The 17,023-nt window shown below is 46.1% G+C and overlaps 1 protein-coding gene across 1 annotated transcript in view; it reads right to left on the reverse strand.

Annotated features, from left to right (window-relative positions):
• The window catches only part of astn1 (astrotactin 1), a 2,710,576-nt gene that overhangs the window by 575,060 nt on the left and 2,118,493 nt on the right, over window positions 1-17,023 (reverse strand). The window lies entirely within an intron of this gene.

A 17,023-nucleotide genomic window follows, 5' to 3' on the forward strand; every position in this document is an offset into this window, starting at 1 on the left:
CATCTTGTTCAGGCCCCACCTGCCGCAGAACCAGTCCCAATGCCTCAGGAATCGGATGCCCTCCCTCCTACACCAATCCTCCAGACACGTGTTCAATAGCTTAATCCTCCTATTCCTATGCTCCTACAATCAGTGGGAGGTGTTCAAAAAACTTTTAATGTGACACAGAACCAGTGTACACCCCAAAAGAGCAAGAGCTCTACTTGGCAAAAAAAGAAGGCAGCCATGGACTACTGAAAAGAGGTAAAAGGAAGCATAAAGCTAACAGAAAAATTGCACAAAATGGAAGTGAAATAGCACAAATCCTGGCAAATGGGAAAGATACAAAGAACATGAAATGGTAACAAAACAGACGTTAAGAGCTACAAAAAAGGGATTATGCAGTGAAACTTAAAAGGGATATCAAAAACCACGGCCGTTCTTTTTCAGCCCTACCCCCCGCCGCCCCCTAGTGGCGGGTTCCTCCATTGTCCTGCGGCAGGGCCAGCAGCCATTGACTTCTCCATTCACATTGGCAAGGCCGGGAGATCCCGCCAGCGAGGGGCTGGAAAATTCCGGGATACCTTTTTTTCCTACAATATTATGAAAAAAAGGTTGGTCAGGAGCAATGTAGTCCCCTTGCAAACTGATAGTGGTGATATTTTCAACAAAAATCAGGAACTGGCAGACATGCTGAATAATTAATTTGCATCAGCAGAGGCCAACATGCCAGGTACCCTCAGAAAACTAATATTGAATCAAGGGCAGGGAGTCACCAAAATTGACCTCAGCAAAATAACAGCAGTGAAGAAAATAGTGGCACTGAAGAATGACAAATCCCCAGGAGCAGATGGTTTCCACCCTAGGGTTTAAAGGAAGTCGGTAAGAACATTGCACATGGTCTAATTATAATATTCCAAAGTTCTCTCAATTCAGGAATCATTGCTTTAGATCAAAAAATTTCACATTTCAGTCTGCTATTTACAAAGAATGAGAGAGGGAAATGAGGAAATTAATGGCCAGTTAGACCTAACATCTACTGGGAAATTGCTAGGGTCTGTCACTAAGGATAGGCTGACTGAACCCCTCAAAAATTTTCAGCTGATCAGAGGGGCAGCATGGACTTATGAAGGGCGGGTCATGACAGATGAACCTGGTTGAATTTTTTGAAGAGGTGATTGAAGTAATGGACAGAGGAATGTCTATGGATGTTATTTATATGGACTTCCAGAAGACATTTGATAAAATTCCTCCAATAAGAGACTGTTATCTAGTACTTAAGCCCATGGAATTGAATACAAATGATTGACCCAAGTCGGAAACTGGCTGAGTGGCAGGGGACAGAGAGTAGGGATAATGGGCAGGTACTCTAGTTGTCAGGATGTGACTAGTGGAATCCCGCAGAAATATGTGTTGGGGCCTCAACTGTTCATTGCATTTATTAACGACTTAGTTGATGGGATAGAATACCACACATCCAAATTTCCCAATGGCGCAAAGATAGGCCATGATCTCACTGGATGGCAGAACAGGATCTAGGGGATAAATGGTCTCCCCCTGTTTCTTTGTCTCACTATCATTAAGCCTAACATTAAATTGTGTAATTTTTTTTTTAAGATTACAAAAAATTCAATAAGATGAATTGCAACATAGTTTATAAATCAAAAGAACACAAAAGAATAGAAAGATTTAGTTAATAATGTTTAAATAACCCTGCCTTAGCAATTAGTCTCACAAATCTTTTTAGATACTGCGAAAAGGTCAATGTCATCAGCAATTCTGTGGTTGTTTCAAATTTTACCACACAAGGGGATTCCAGCAACATCATCTTTGTGTACAAGATTCATTACTGCTTCCAGTACGAGATTAAATAAATCGGACAACATTGTATATCCTTTTCTCACGCCAACCATTGATCTAAACCATTCCTATCAAATCTAACAGCGCTCAGAGACCTGTTATAGATGGTTTCTATCAGTTTGCCAAGTTTCTTAGGAGTAACAGCATTGATCCTCAAAACATGTGTTATCACTTCCTGCCAAACTCTCTCAAAGACCTGCCTACAAAAGATGAATATGTTGTAACAATGAGTATTATATTCTATGAATTCTCCAAAACCTGTACTTTCTCAAGCAGCTGATGCATTCACTAGCTGACACAGTTGCATATGGAGAATAGAAATTTTCAATTAGACTAACTTAAAGAAGACAACGGTCTTGCAATTTTGGAAGCAACAGGAAGATGTGCAAATTAAAGTTCAAGGGAATGCAGATGAATGGATCAAAATGCTGGAGTAGCTTGGTGGGTTAGTGGCAGAGAACAGGAATTGTGAATAAGACATCAAAAGAAGGATTAAGGTTGCTTCTGCTCTTGTATAATTAAGTAGGATATGGAAGACTGAAAATTGAGGCAAGAATTATGAAATGATGATTATCTCCATGTTATTACATGGAACTGAGTGTTGGAACATGAGAAAGGTCGATGAGAATAAAATATTAATAACAGAGGTGAGTTGGTCAAGAAGATGACTGGGAATATTCCAGAATACAAAGAATCAAAAATTTATTAGCAAGTTTGGGCACATTACTTTTATTTTAAAACACATCTATTAATTGTGTAATAACAGAACAAAGTGATCCCAGGGCCAGTGGATCAGATCTAAGCTCTGCAGTCCTGCCACATCCAGTTGTGAATGGTGGTGGACAATTAAACAACTCACTGGAGGAGGAGGAGGAGGCTCCACAAATATCCCCATCTCAGTGATGGAGGAGCCCAGCACAGCAGTGCAAAAGATAAGGTTGCAGTATTTGCAACAATCTTCAGCCAGAAGTGCCGAGTGGATCATCCACCTCGACCTCCTCTTGAGGTCCCCAGCATCACAAATGCTAGTCTTCAACCAAAAACAAAAATACCTGCAAAATCTCAGCAGGTCTGGCAGCATCTGCGGATAGGAGCACAGTTAACGTTTCGAGTCCGAATCAACCAATTTGATTTCATCCGCGTGATATCAAAAGATGGCTGAAGGCACCAGATACTGCATAGCCTATGGGTGCTGACATCATTCCAGCTGTCATACTAAAGACTTGTACTTCAGAACTAGCTACCCTCGCAAGCAAAGCTATTCTAGTAGAGCTACAGCACTGACATCTATACGGCAATGTGGAAAATTGCCCACCTATGTCCTGTTCACAAAAAGCAGGACAAATCCAATGTAACCAATTACTGCCTCCGCTACCAGAACACAGTGACAGCAGTGTGTAGCCATCTCCAACTTGCCAAGTAAGGTTCCTTCAATAACAGCTTCCAAACCCACAACCCCTACCACCTGAAAGAACAAGGGCAGCAGAGCCTGGGAACTTGACGAGCTGCAAACTTCCCTACACATCGCAAACCATTCTGACTTGGAAATATATTGCCATTCCTTCACTGTAACTGGAACTCCCGTCCTAACGACTTTGGCCGGAATTTTCCGGCCCGTTGGCGTCGGGAGTCATGGCGGGCGGAAGGGCCAAAAATCGGTTTCACGCCGTCGTGGAACCAGTTTGCGATTGTCCGCTCCGCCCGTCAATGGTGGTCTGCGTTTCCTGTCACTGCACGGGAACCTAATTTCAATACTTTACCATAAACCCTGTTTGCCGGAACCAATCCCTCACACTGGATCATCCAGGCACATCAAGCCGATGCGTTTCGCAACTGTACATAAGTGAAGTGCACCTGGCAATCTGCACTTCGCTCGAGACTTCGGGGTTTGTTTGCCCACTTTGCTTCGGGCAGCACTCGTGGCCGTCAGTGCCAGCCTTCACGGAGAGCACCACATAAATTTTAGGGGGGCTTACAGGCAGGTCACTTACCTACCAGACTAACCGTAGGTGGGTGTGGCTTTTCAATGGCTGCAGGGCTAGGGCTTACTTGAGGAAAGGAGGAGAAGTGGCCTCAGGCAAGGGAAGAATCTGCAGGGAGAGAGCTGAACTGGGGAAGGGGGTATCTCAGGGTGTGTGTGTGGGGGGCGGTGGGGGGCACATGTTGATCTGTGCAGGTGGCCTCAAGATGGTGAGGGCTGAGGAGGCAGCCTCCAGCGGAGATAGTGCCTGATGGAGATGTGAGAGAGTAAGTGATGATGTCCCTTGAGCTGGCAGGGAGTGAGATGCCAGTGAATGTGTGAAAGCGCTGTGAGCGTGATAAGAGCGATATGGTAAGAGTAAATGATCTCATCTGTGCCGCCTTACCCTGGCGGCACAGGTGAGATCATTCATTCGTTTTCTGCACTGGATGGCTGACCTCTTGTGTGCAGCATTGGCTCTGACCACCTCTGTCACCACCTCCCAAGCCGAAGTGATGAGGCTGATGGGCCACCTGCAGCCAGAGCTGGGTAGAGGACATCGTGGCGGCCTCCGCGGTGTCCAGAAGACATCCCAGGGATGCATCAGTGCATCGGGGGGGCTGCACTCTTCCTGGCTTTTGGGGCCATGTCTTTGTTGTTGCGCTCTTGGGCTGCAAGCATTGAGAAGTGTGCGTGCAGCTGCAGTTTAAACATGGCGCCCTGCGTGAGGAAACAGCAAGGTGACGGCATGGTGGGCTAATCGGAAGCCTGCTGCCAGCGATCCAGCCTGTTTCCTGTGGCTGCAGAATTAATGAGGCGGAAATGGGACAATACGGCACGAAAACCCACCATCGCGGCCGGCGGGTAAAATGACTTTTTTTCGCGTCCACTACCGAACTTTGTGAAAATCTGGGACGATTCTGCCCATCGTGGGTGTACCTACACCACATGGAATTCAATAGTCTGTTTACTATTGATCTTCACTGTGTTTGAATGGTTGAGCCTGTATGTGGACTCAGATAAAAGTTAACAAAACTGTAGAAAGGACTGGAAGCTAGGGCTGTAAGCATGGAGTATGACATTTTGAAGCATTGTGAATAAAACCTGTTACACACATAAAACTAGTGTCATCTCTGCCTAGACCTGAGATATAAAATATACACCACTTACCACCACCTTCTCAAGGGCAGTTAGAACATAGCATAAGACCATAAGAACCAGGAGCAGGAGTAGGCAATTCAGCCCCTCGAGCCTGCCCCACCATTCAATACGATCATGGCTGATCTCATTTCAGCCTCAACTCCAATTTCCCGCCCTCTCCCCATAACCTTTCCAACCCGTTACTAATTAAAAATCTATCTCCTCTTTAAATTTATTCAGCGTCCCGGCATCCACTGCACTCTGAGGTAGTGAATTCCACAGATTCACGACCCTTAGAGAAAAGTAATTCCTCCTCATCTCTGATTTAAATCTACCACTCCTTAGCCTAAAACTATGGCCTCTCGTTCTAGAATTCCCCGCAGGGGAAACATCCGCTCCACATCTACTTTGTCTATCCCCTTTAGCATCTTATATACCTCAATTAGATCTCCTCTCATCCTTCTAAACTCTAGCGAGTATAGGCCTAAACTGCTCAATCTCTCCTCATAAGACAAGCCCCGCATCTCTGGAATCAATCTAGTGAACCTCCTCTGAACCGCCTCCAATGCAACTACATCCTTCCTCAAGTAACGGGACCAAAACTGCACAGTACTCCAGGTGCGGTCTCACCAATGCCGTGCACAGTTGCAACAACACTTCCCTATTTTGATTCTCTATTCCTTTAGCAATAAATGCCAAAATTTCATTTGCCTTCCTTAATACCTGCTGTACCTGCATACTAGCTTTCAGCGATTCATGCACGAGGACACACAGATCCCTCTGCACTGAAGCATTCTGAAGTTTCTCTCCATTTAAATAATGTCGCTTTTTTATTCTTCTTAGGGATGGGCAACAAATACTGGCCTTGCCAGCAACACTCACATCCCATGAAAGAATGAAAAACTACTTAAATTAGTATAGTGAATTTTAGAGTGAATAGTACAACTGTCAAGCCTTAATTATCTTGAGGCACGTTACATTTTTGTTGGGGCAGTATGTTATAATCTGTGATAGCTGCTCTCTTCTTTTGCTGTCCCTCTGGATTGAGGATGACTTGCTTCCACTCTGGCTCAATCGGTTCTGGCATGTCTGATCAGCCCAATGAACACTCATAATTAAAAATAAGGTGTGTCCCATTTAAGACAAAGATGAGAATGATTTCTTTCTCTTAGAGGGTTGTGAAACTTTGGAACTGTCTTGCCCGGAGAGCAGTGGAGACAGTGTCAATGAATATTTTTAAGGCAGAGGTGGATAGATTGTTGACTAACAATGGGGTTAAAGGTTATCAGGAGTAGGCGGAGTCTGGAGTTCAGGCCACAATCAGGTCAACCATGATCTTATTGAATGGCGGAGCCGCTCAAGGGGTCGAATCGCCTACTCCTGCCCTTAATTTGTATGTTAGCATGACCTATAGACTCTGCCACATGCAAGACAGGTGGTGCTCGAAAAGTTAGGTAGATGAGTTGTTTGGAAGTTTGTGCGGTCTCTCCAACACCTCAACTTCACCGCTGAAAGTTCCCGATGAAGACTCTTGATGTGTTCGGTGCTTTCCCGAATTAACCTTCTCCATTTGGTCAGTCTCAAGCTAGGGATTTCCCCTGAGTTGGCAGGGGTTGACCTCTTCAGGGATGCTTTGAGGACATCCCTAAAGGGTTTCCTCTGTCCTCCTGGGAGTCTCCTGCTGCGACCGAGGTCCAAGTAGAGCAGTTGCTTTGGGAATCTGGTGTCAGGCAAATGAACAATATCTCCTGCCCAGCAGAACTGGTATTGAGTGATTGGTGCCGCGATACTGGGCGTGTTGGCCTGGGAAAAACAGCTGCTCTGCAGCATTGAGTGTAATTTGGGTGTGAAATGAAGCAGTTCTCTGGCTTTCACATCACACTCTAGCCTCTGGCTCAGACAATGGTTGGACACGAAGAATGGAATTTCTGCAGAACTTGCCTCACACCCTCAAGCTTCCATGCACACATTTTAACTTTCTGAGTAACCTATTCATTTTGATTGTTGAATATAGATTCCAGGGCACCAGGGAAATAATTTAGCACAAGGAGCCATTAGTTTTGATTTAAAAAATAAAAGAATTGAAAGCGGTGAAGAAGCAAGCGTGCTTTGTAAAAAAAAAGACTTTCAGTACCCCCGGAAATTCTTCCCTCTATTCTGTTAGTAACATTGAAGTAAAATGATCAAAAAATTTCAGCTCAAAGAGCAAACCCTCATGTAAGGGGCCCTGTGAGTGAATAAAAAGAACTGATTTGGAAAGTGCATTTTACATGAGCAGGAAGGCAAAGAAAAACTGTTCCGGAGAACTGTCTGAAGTGTTTCAGGGTGTCAAGAGATTTTTCCCATTTGAGTGATTAAGGCAACTGACTCGCCAATTAGTGCCATTAGTCCTCAATTCACCTTCTGATGGGCCCACATGCTGAGCAGTAAGCCTCGAGCCTCTTGTGTGAGACGAGGCAGCCAGAACATGGAGATTGCCTCACTGATATCGAGAGAAGTCCCATTCAGTATGCATTTTCTCCCAGGCAATACCCAGCTACCGCCTTGAATTATTACCATTACATTATGATGCAGGTCACGTTGTATGTGCCTCCCAGCACAGGGATTTGTACTAAGCCGCTTGAAGAAAGAGCCAGCAATTACTTAGAGTCTTTCACATTCTTCGGGCACCCCAGAGGGCTTAACAGGCATTGATACATTCGGGACTAAATTTTCACTTGTGGGTCCTGAAACTGCTGCTGGGAGGAAATATGAGCCGAGAACCCACACATACCGGTGCTGGGTACCAGAGGGCGATTTTTGACATGATGGCCAATTAAGTGGCCACCTTCAGGAGCTACATCTGATCAACATATGCACATAAAACCATACGGGTTAGGAGCAGGAGTAGGCCTCTCGCCCCCTCGAGCCTGCTCCGTCAATCAATAAGATCATGGCTGACCTGAATGTAACCTCAACCCCATATTCCTGCCTACCCCCGATAACGCTTCCCACCCCTTGCTAATCAAGAATCCATCTCGCTCTGCCTTAAAAATATTCAAAAACTCTGCTTGCACCGCCTTTAGGGAAAGAGAGTTCCAAAGACTCACAGCTCTTTAAGAAAAAATTTCTCCTCACCTCTGTCTTAAATGAGCGACCCTTTATTTTTAAACTGTGACCCCTGGTTCTAGATTTTCATGTAAGAGCAAACACATCCTCTCCACATCCACTCTGCCCAGACCCCTCAGCGTCTTAAAGGTTTCAATTAAGTCACCTCTTACTTTTCTAAATTCCAGTGGATACAAGCTTAACCTGTTCAGTCTTTCCTCATAAGACAACCCACCCATTCCTGCCGTTAGTCTAGTAAACCTTCTCTGAACTGCTTCTAACACATATACATCTTTTTTTAAGTAAGGAGACCAGTACTAAGCACCATACTCCAGATGTGGTCTCATCAATGCCCCATACAACTGAAACATAACCTCCCTACTTTTGTAATCACTTCCCCTCACAATAAATGATAACATTACCTGTTGTACCTCCGTACTAACCTTTTGTGATTCATGCACTAGGACACTCAGACCCCTTCATCCAAGTCACTTACATAAATTGTAAAATATTGAGGCCCAGCACTGATCCCTGTGGCACACCACTCATCACATCCGCCAACCAGAAAAAGACCCATTTAAGCCAACTTTCTGCTTCCTGTTAGCTGACCAATCTTCTATCGATGCCAATATTTTACCCCCTACACCATGAGCTTTTATTTTCTGCAATAACCTTTGATGTGGCACTTTATCAAATGCCTCCTGGAAATCTAAGTACACTACATCCACCAGTTCCCCTTTATCCACAGCACTTGTGATTCCTTCAAAGAACTCCAATAAATTGGTTAGACATGATTTCCCTTTTACAAACCATGTTGGCTCTGCCTGATTGCCTTGAATTTTTCTAAATGCCCCGCTTTAACATCTTTAATAATAGCTTCTATCTTTTCTCTGTGACAGATGTCAGGCTAGCTGGCCTATCGTTTCCTGCTTCCTGACTTCCTCCCTTTTTGAATAAAGGAGTTCCATTTGCTATTTTCCAATCTAATGGAACCTTCCTGAATCTAGGGAAATGCATCAGGATCCGGGCACAGGATCTGTCAGCCAACAACCCCAACAATTAGTTCAATACTACTTCCCTGGTATTTGTAATTTTCCCAAATTCCTCCCTCCCTTCCATTTCCTGATTTACAGCTACTTCCAGGATTTTACTTGTGTCCTCTATAGCAAAGACCGAAACAAAGTATCTGTTTAATTCATCCGCCATCTCCTTACTTTCCATTATCAACTCCCCAGGCGCACTTTCTATAGGACCAGTGCTCACTTTGTTAACTCTTTTCTTATTTAAATATCTATAGAAACTCTTACTGCCCGTCTTTATATTTCTCACCAGCTTTCTCTCATACCCTAATTTTTCCCTTCTTATTAATCTTTTTGTCATTCTTTGCTGTTCTTTATATTTGTTCCAATTTTCTGACCTGCCACCCGTCTTTGCGTAATTACGTGCTTTTTCTTTAAGTTTGATACTGTCTTTAACTTTTTTTAGTTAACCACAGATGGTGGGCCCTCCCCTTGGAATTTTTCTTTTTCATTAGAATGTATATATTCTGTGCATCCTGAAATATCCCTTTAAATGTCTGCCACTGAACTTCTATTGACCTATCCTTTAATCTCATTTGCCAGTTCACTTTGGCTAGCTCTGCTTTCATGCCCTCATAATTGCCCTTATTTAAGTTTAAAATACTAGTTTTCGATGCACTCGTTTCTCCCTCAACATGATTGTAAAATTCAATCATATTATGATCGTTGCTACCTTGGGGTGCCTTCATGATAAGGTTACCAATTAATCAAATCCTGTTGCTCAATACAAGGTCTAGTATAGTCTGCTCTCTGATCGGCTCCAGAATATGCTGTTCTAAGAAACTATCCAAAAAACCTTCTATGAGCTCTTCTTCTACGCTACCTTTGCCCCTCTGATTTTTCCAGTCTATATTTAGGTTAAAATCCCCCATAATTATTGCAGTACCTTCCTGGCAAGCCCCCATTGTCTCCTTTCCTATCTACCCTTTTTCATAACTTAAACTAATCTCCCCGAGGCACCTCCATGCCTCAGGAAGATTTCTGCACTCTTTCACGCGCATGCGCCTGCCTCTGCACAACCTCCCCGATGGGGGGAATATTCAGCCCAGTATGTTTATCATTTGTCATATTAATACCCGTCTCTCTTGTCTTGTCTCTACTCTTTGGTTTACCACATCTTCCCAAATTTGATCCTTGCCCCCACTATTCAGTTTAAAACCCTCTCTGCTCCCCTTGTTAGGCGGCTCGCGAGGACACCAGCCCCAGCACGTTTCAGGTGTAGACCTTCCCAACAGTACAGATCCCACTTTCCCCAGTACTGGTGCCTGTGCCCCAGAAACCAGAACCTACTTCTCCCACACCAGTCTTTGAGCTACATATTCATCTCTCTAATCTTATTTGTCCTATGCCAATTTGTACGTGGCTCAGGTAATAATCCAGAAATTATTAACTTTGAGGTTCTGCTTCTTACTTTGATGCCTAGCTCTCATACTAACTATGCAGAGCCTCCTTCCTCATCCTGCCTATGTCATTGGTCATGGACCACAACCGCTGGATCCTCTCCCTCCCACTCCAAGTCCCTCTCCAGTCCTGAGCAGACATCCCGAACCCTGGCACTGGGCGGGCAACACAGCCATCTGGACTCTTGCTCTTTGATATAGAGAACAGTGTCAATCCCCTTTACTATAGTGGCCCCTACTACCACTACATTTCTTTTTGCTTCTCCTACCTGGATGGCTTCCTGTACCCTGCAGTCCCCACACTCATCCAAACAAGCTGAAAAAACCTCAAACCTGCTGGACAATTGCAGAGGCTCACTCTCCTGCCCTCTGGGTCTCCTTACCTCCCTCACTCGCAGTCGCACCTTCCTGTCCCTGACCACTGACCAAATCAGAAGACCTTATTCTAAGTGGTGTGACTGCCTCCTGGTATAAAGCATCCAGGTAACATTCCCCTTCCCTGATGTGTCACAGAGTCTGCAGCTCAGCCTCCAGCTCAATGACTCTGAGCCAAAGTTCCTCAAGCCACAAACACTTACTGCAGACTTGTTTGCCCTGGATCGCAACGTTATCCAGGAGCTCCCACATTTTGCAGCCTTGACACTTCACCTGTCCTGCCATCCTTAATGTGTTCTAAATAATTACTTAACTATATTAATCATTATTTATGCAGCTTTCTTTTTTCTTTATTAACTTAATGACCAAATTGTGTATTATTTTAAACCTTAAGGATAGAATAGAACTTACCAGATACCAAACAGCTAGCTCTTTTCCCTGAAGTAGAGCAAGAACCAATTTCTATGGGGTGGGAAAGATAGAAAGAGGAGACAAACAACTCCTTCTCCGAACTCCCCGTCTCACCAAACTCCAGGGCCTGAATTTTGCCTTTGGCGGGTGCGCGCGACCGGCGGGCCCAGGAGAGGTCAGGAAACAGGCCCCAACTTCGATCAGCCCCCATCACCATGGGCTGGCCAATTAACGGCCACCAGCGTGAAATGCGCGCTGAAAAGCTCAGCGCTGCTGGGGTGGGGACAGGAAGGAGGCAGGCAATGATGTTTCCGCGAGTGTGGGTGAGTGCTGTGAGGGAGCTGCAGGCCTGAAAATGCTCAAATAGACGTTTAAAAAGCTGCAAAAAAATGTCCATGCCTCATAATCAATCGCCTGAAAATATAGCTGGTAAAATTGCTGTCCACAGGTATTTATTTTAATTTTATTTCATAACGGAAATTTCATCCTGCCCTTGGATGAGATTTGATGAAAAATGTAAAGGTCGCCTGACCAATTTGTCTGTCCGCCACCCGTAAGGTTGGACGGGCCACGAAAGATCGGAGACAATTGCGCCGTTAATGGGCTTAATTGCCCTCTTAATTATCAACGGATGCGCTTCCGACTTTTGTGTGCAGCTGCTGAGCGAAATATCATGTGATGATGTCAGGATGCTCGCCCGACGTCTTCACGCGGGACACAAAATTCTGCCCAGGCCTTCACTCAGTTAGTCAGCTGCACTTCACTTGCCAAGGCTGCACTAAAGAGCCCTGAATTTATAGTAAAGTGAACTGGGGCTACAGTAACTAGATTCAGCCAGTTAGCTAATTAACTACTCAGCTCCTACACCTGAGAGTGAGTTTACCCTGTCTAAACTGCAAGAAAGAAAGAACTTAGCCTGCTTACACAGTACTTTCCAGTTACTGCTAATTAAAGACTAGATTATATTTTAAGAGCAAAATTTAAGAATAAAATTAACACTTTAAACTCCCCTCTCACCAAACTCCAAGTCTTCACTCAGTTAGTCAGCTGCACTCCATTTGTCCAGCTGAGGAGGCCCTCCAGCACAGAGAGATCGACACCTCACCATCAGAGGTAGGAGCTGCTGATGTAGGTAGGTAAAAGAGAGGGTGCCTCAGGATGGAGGCACAGGAGGTCTGCTAGATGGAGGACTGGACCCTGGGTCTGCAGCCAGGTGGCTTCCTCTACCCCTCAGCTGCGCTTTGGCCTCAGCAGGAGCCCACAAGATGACTGGAATATTACAGTCAGCGTGTGCGGAGTGGCCTTAATAAGGCCTTTAATTGGCTATGCGCTCCTTGCGGGCAGATAGCTATCATCCGCTCGTCCACGCCTGATCCTGCCTCCATGAAAATTACGCAGAGACAGGATCATTGTGGGAGATGAGCACGCCAGACAGCAACAGCAAACTATGGGCCCATCTGCCTGCAGTCCCGCCTCCACAGTTGAATTAAAATTTGACCTTTGACGTGAAGACTGTTGTACTGTAGGGAAATGGTGGGAAATAGGGGAATTGACAGTTGTGTTTCTGTGGAACACATTCCTTTCCTGGAAGGCCAATCACACAATGGTTCCACATTGTGATTTTTGTTTTTCACACAACTTTACCAGAAGCTGGCGCTGTGTGCTTCTGGTCTCTGCATCATTGCTTCACATATAATCATTTTTATTTAAACTGATGTATTAAAAGTCTCTTTTTCTAAAAGCTAATCATCTCATCCTCTCCTCCGAATATGCAGGGACATGGTTCCTCAGCTCAGTGTTGGAGATTGAGCCAAGATATGGGAATGTGCTGGCAGACAATGTGACTGCAGGGATGAAGCCAAGCCTGCCATTGCCTGGCATTCACACATCCGCATGTCTCAGCAAAATCACAGTTAGAATGATGAGAGTATTTGGCAGTCTATTATTCTTCAATGTACACACACAGAGGCTTGTAGGAGCTGAACCTGGCTGGGTCAGTTTCAGTTAAACCAGCAGCTTTCCTGCCTGATGCCTTTTTCTAAAAGGACCTGAAAGGGTGCTTCCCCAGTGTTCCACTTTTTAAAGTTGCACAATAACAATTTGAATTCTTACATCACCTTTAACATAGCAAAAATGTCCCAGGGCCCTCCACACGAGCAATTATAAAACCAAATTTGCGGTAGTGAGAGCAAAAGGTAGAATCAGCCAGCTCTGCATCTTAAATAGAGAAAATGCTGATCCTATCATTCACCATGCAGAACGCAGATTGAAGACTGAGTTTGTGAGGAGTTAAAGGAGGCTGCAAGATTTGCATCTCTTGGAGAAAGAGGATGCAATCTAAAGAGCAACCTTCATAGTGAGAGGCAGTCCTTGGATTAGAGGTTACCCAGCTAGGAATGTAAAAAGTGCTGAATCTTCCCCTCTCCCTATCTGCTGAATCTTCCCCTCTCCCTACCCGTGCTGAATCTTCCCCTCTCCCGATCCATGCTGAATCTTCTCCTATCCCTATCCGTGCTGAATCTTCTCCTCTCCCTATCCGTGCTGAATCTTCCCCTCTCCCTATCTGCTGAATCTTCCCCTCTCCCTATCCGGGCTGAATCTTCCCCTCTCCCTATCCGTGCTGAATCTTCCCCTCTCCCTATCCGGGCTGAATCTTCCCCTCTCCCTATTCATGCTGACTCTTCCCCTCTCCCTATCTGCTGAATCTTCCCCTCTCCCTATCCATGCTGAATCTTCCCCTCTCCCTATCCGTGCTGAATCTTCCCCTCTCCCTATCCGGGCTGAATCTTCCCCTCTCCCTATTCATGCTGACTCTTCCCCTCTCCCTATCCGGGCTGATTCTTCCCCTCTCCCTATCTGCTGAATCTTCCCCTCTCCCTATCCATGCTGAATCTTCCCCTCTCCCTATCCGTGCTGAATCTTCCCCTCTCCCTATCCATGCTGAATCTTCCCCTCTCCCTATCCATGCTGAATCTTCCCCTCTCCCTATCCATGCTGAATCTTCCCCTCTCCCTATCCGTGCTGAATCTTCTCCTCTCCCTATCCATGCTGAATCTTCTCCTCTCCCTATCCGTGCTGAATCTTCCCCTCTCCCTATCCATGCTGAATCTTCTCCTCTCCCTATCCATGCTGAATCTTCTCCTCTCCCTATCCGTGCTGAATCTTCCCCTCTCCCTATCCATGCTGAATCTTCCCCTCTCCCTATCCATGCTGAATCTTCTCCTCTCCCTATCCGTGCTGAATCTTCCCCTCTCCCTATCCATGCTGAATCTTCCCCTCTCCCTATCCATGCTGAATCTTCCCCTCTCCCTATCCATGCTGAATCTTCTCCTCTCCCTATCCGTGCTGAATCTTCCCCTCTCCCTATCCGGGCCGAATCTTCCCCTCTCCCTATCCATGCTGAATCTTCCCCTCTCCCTATCCGTGCTGAATCTTCTCCTCTCCCTATCCATGCTGAATCTTCCCCTCTCCCTATCCGTGCTGAATCTTCTCCTCTCCCTATCCGTGCTGAATCTTCCCCTCTCCCTATCCATGCTGAATCTTCCCCTCTCCCTATCCGTGCTGAATCTTCTCCTCTCCCTATCCGTGCTGACTCTTCTCCTCTCCCTATCCGTGCTGACTCTTCCCCTCTCCCTATCCATGCTGAATCTTCCCCTCTCCCTATCCGCGCTGACACGCGTCCCCTCACCCTCTCCGTGCCGAATCTTCCCCTCTGCCTATCTGTGTTGAATCTTCCCCTCTCCCTATCCGTGCTTAATCTTCCCCTCTCCCTATCCGTGCTTAATCTTCCCCTCTCCCTATCCGTGCTGAATCTTCTCCTCTCCCTATCCATGCTGACTCTTCCCCTCTCCCTATCGTGCTGAATCTTCCCCTCTCTCTATCCATGCTGAATCTTCCCCTCTCCCTATCTGTGCCGACTCTTCCCCTCTCCCTATCCGTGCTGAATCTTCCCCTCTCCCTATCCATGCTGAATCTTCCCCTCTCCCTATCCGTGCTGAATCTTCCCCTCTCCCTATCCGCGCTGACACTCGTCCCCTCACCCTCTCCGTGCCGAATCTTCCCCTCTGCCTATCTGTGTTGAATCTTCCCCTCACCCTCTCCGTGCTGAATCTTCCCCTCTGTCTATCTGTGTTGAATCTTCCCCTCTCCCTCTCACATCTGCCTTCCTTAAGCCAGGTCTCCGTTTTTGTATCACAATCCCACAAGGGAATCTTCGCCTATAACTCCCCAATTTTACTAAGTATACTCCGTGCATTCACATACATGCAGTGTAACCCTGATTTAGACTTCATTACTTCCTCCTTTACTCTGACCCCATCTATTAGCTTACTAGTTTCTATTTTAGTGCTATCTGTCTCTCCCAGCATTCTGTGCATCCAGGTATTACTTTCTAATATTCTCTCCTGGTTCCCGCACCCGTGCTGAGTTAGTGTAAACCCTCCCCAACAGCACAAGCAAAACGGCCCACAAGGAACTCAACCCCGGCTCTGTTCAGATGCAACCCGTCCGGCTTGTACAGGTGCCATCTCCCCCAGAGCCAGTCCCAGTGTCCCAGGAATCTAAAGCCCTCCCTCCTGCATCATCTTTCCAGCCAGCATTCATCTGCCTTATCCTCCTATTTCTGTATTCATTTGCACGTGTCACTGAGAGTAATCCGGAGGTTACTACTTTAGAGGTCCTGCTTGCTAATTTTCTACCTAGCTCCCTAAATTCCAAATGCAGGACCACATCCCCCCTTCCTATCTATGCCTTTGGTACCAATGTGGGCCACAACCTCTGGCTGTTTGCCTTCCCCCGTCCTGCAGCCATTCTGTGACATCCTTGACCCTAGCATCAGAGAGGCGACAAACCATCCTGGAGTCACAATGACGGCAGCAGAAATGCCTTTCTGTCCCCCTAACTAAGGACTCCCTATCAGTACTGTCCTTCTGCTCTTCTTCCTCCCCGCCCCCCTGCTGTACAGCTGGGCCCCCATGGTGCCACGTGCTTGGCACTTGCTGCAATCCTCCAAGGATCCATCGCCCTCACCAATATCCAGAATGGAAAACTGGTTAGTGAGCGGGGTCTCTGGGTACTCCTGCACCACCTGCCTGTTTCCCTTGGACTGCCTGGTGGTCACCCATTCCCTCTCTGCCTTCTTGCCCCTAACTTGAAGTGTGACCACCTCTCTGAATGTACTATCCACGTAGTTCTCTGCCTCACGGATGCACCTCAGTGACTCCAGCCGCTGCTCAAGCTCTGAAACGCGGAGCTCAAGCTTGTGCAGCCGGTGACACTTCCTGCACATGGGCTCACCTGGGTCACGAGAAGTGTCCACAACTCCCCACATGCCACAGGATGGGCATTCTGCTTAGCTGAGCTGCCCTGCCATGCCTTAACCTTAAACTTTTAAATCACTTTATTTACTTTAACTTCAGTTACTTTTACTTGCTTTAACTTACTTTAACCTTACTCTTGTACTATTAACTATAAACTGGAGATTAGTAGAAAGTACAAATTCCTTACCCTTACTCACAAATCAGCTCCCTCTCCTGTGCCTGTAGATTCTTACTTTCCCTGTGCTCGATTAGAAATTTATATTTTTTTAAATTACTGGGATTGAAACACAGTCCCTAACAGCAGCTGCTCAAGAGCCAATCAACTCACGACTTTCCTGTGATGTCACCCTCACACATTTTTCAAATCCACCGAGCAGCTCAGGAAGGGTGCTCCCATGCAGGTCCGATTCCTCT

The sequence above is a fragment of the Cetorhinus maximus genome, chromosome 17 (genome assembly GCF_964194155.1).
Source record: "Cetorhinus maximus chromosome 17, sCetMax3.hap1.1, whole genome shotgun sequence".
NCBI classification, from domain to species: Eukaryota; Metazoa; Chordata; class Chondrichthyes; order Lamniformes; family Cetorhinidae; genus Cetorhinus; species Cetorhinus maximus.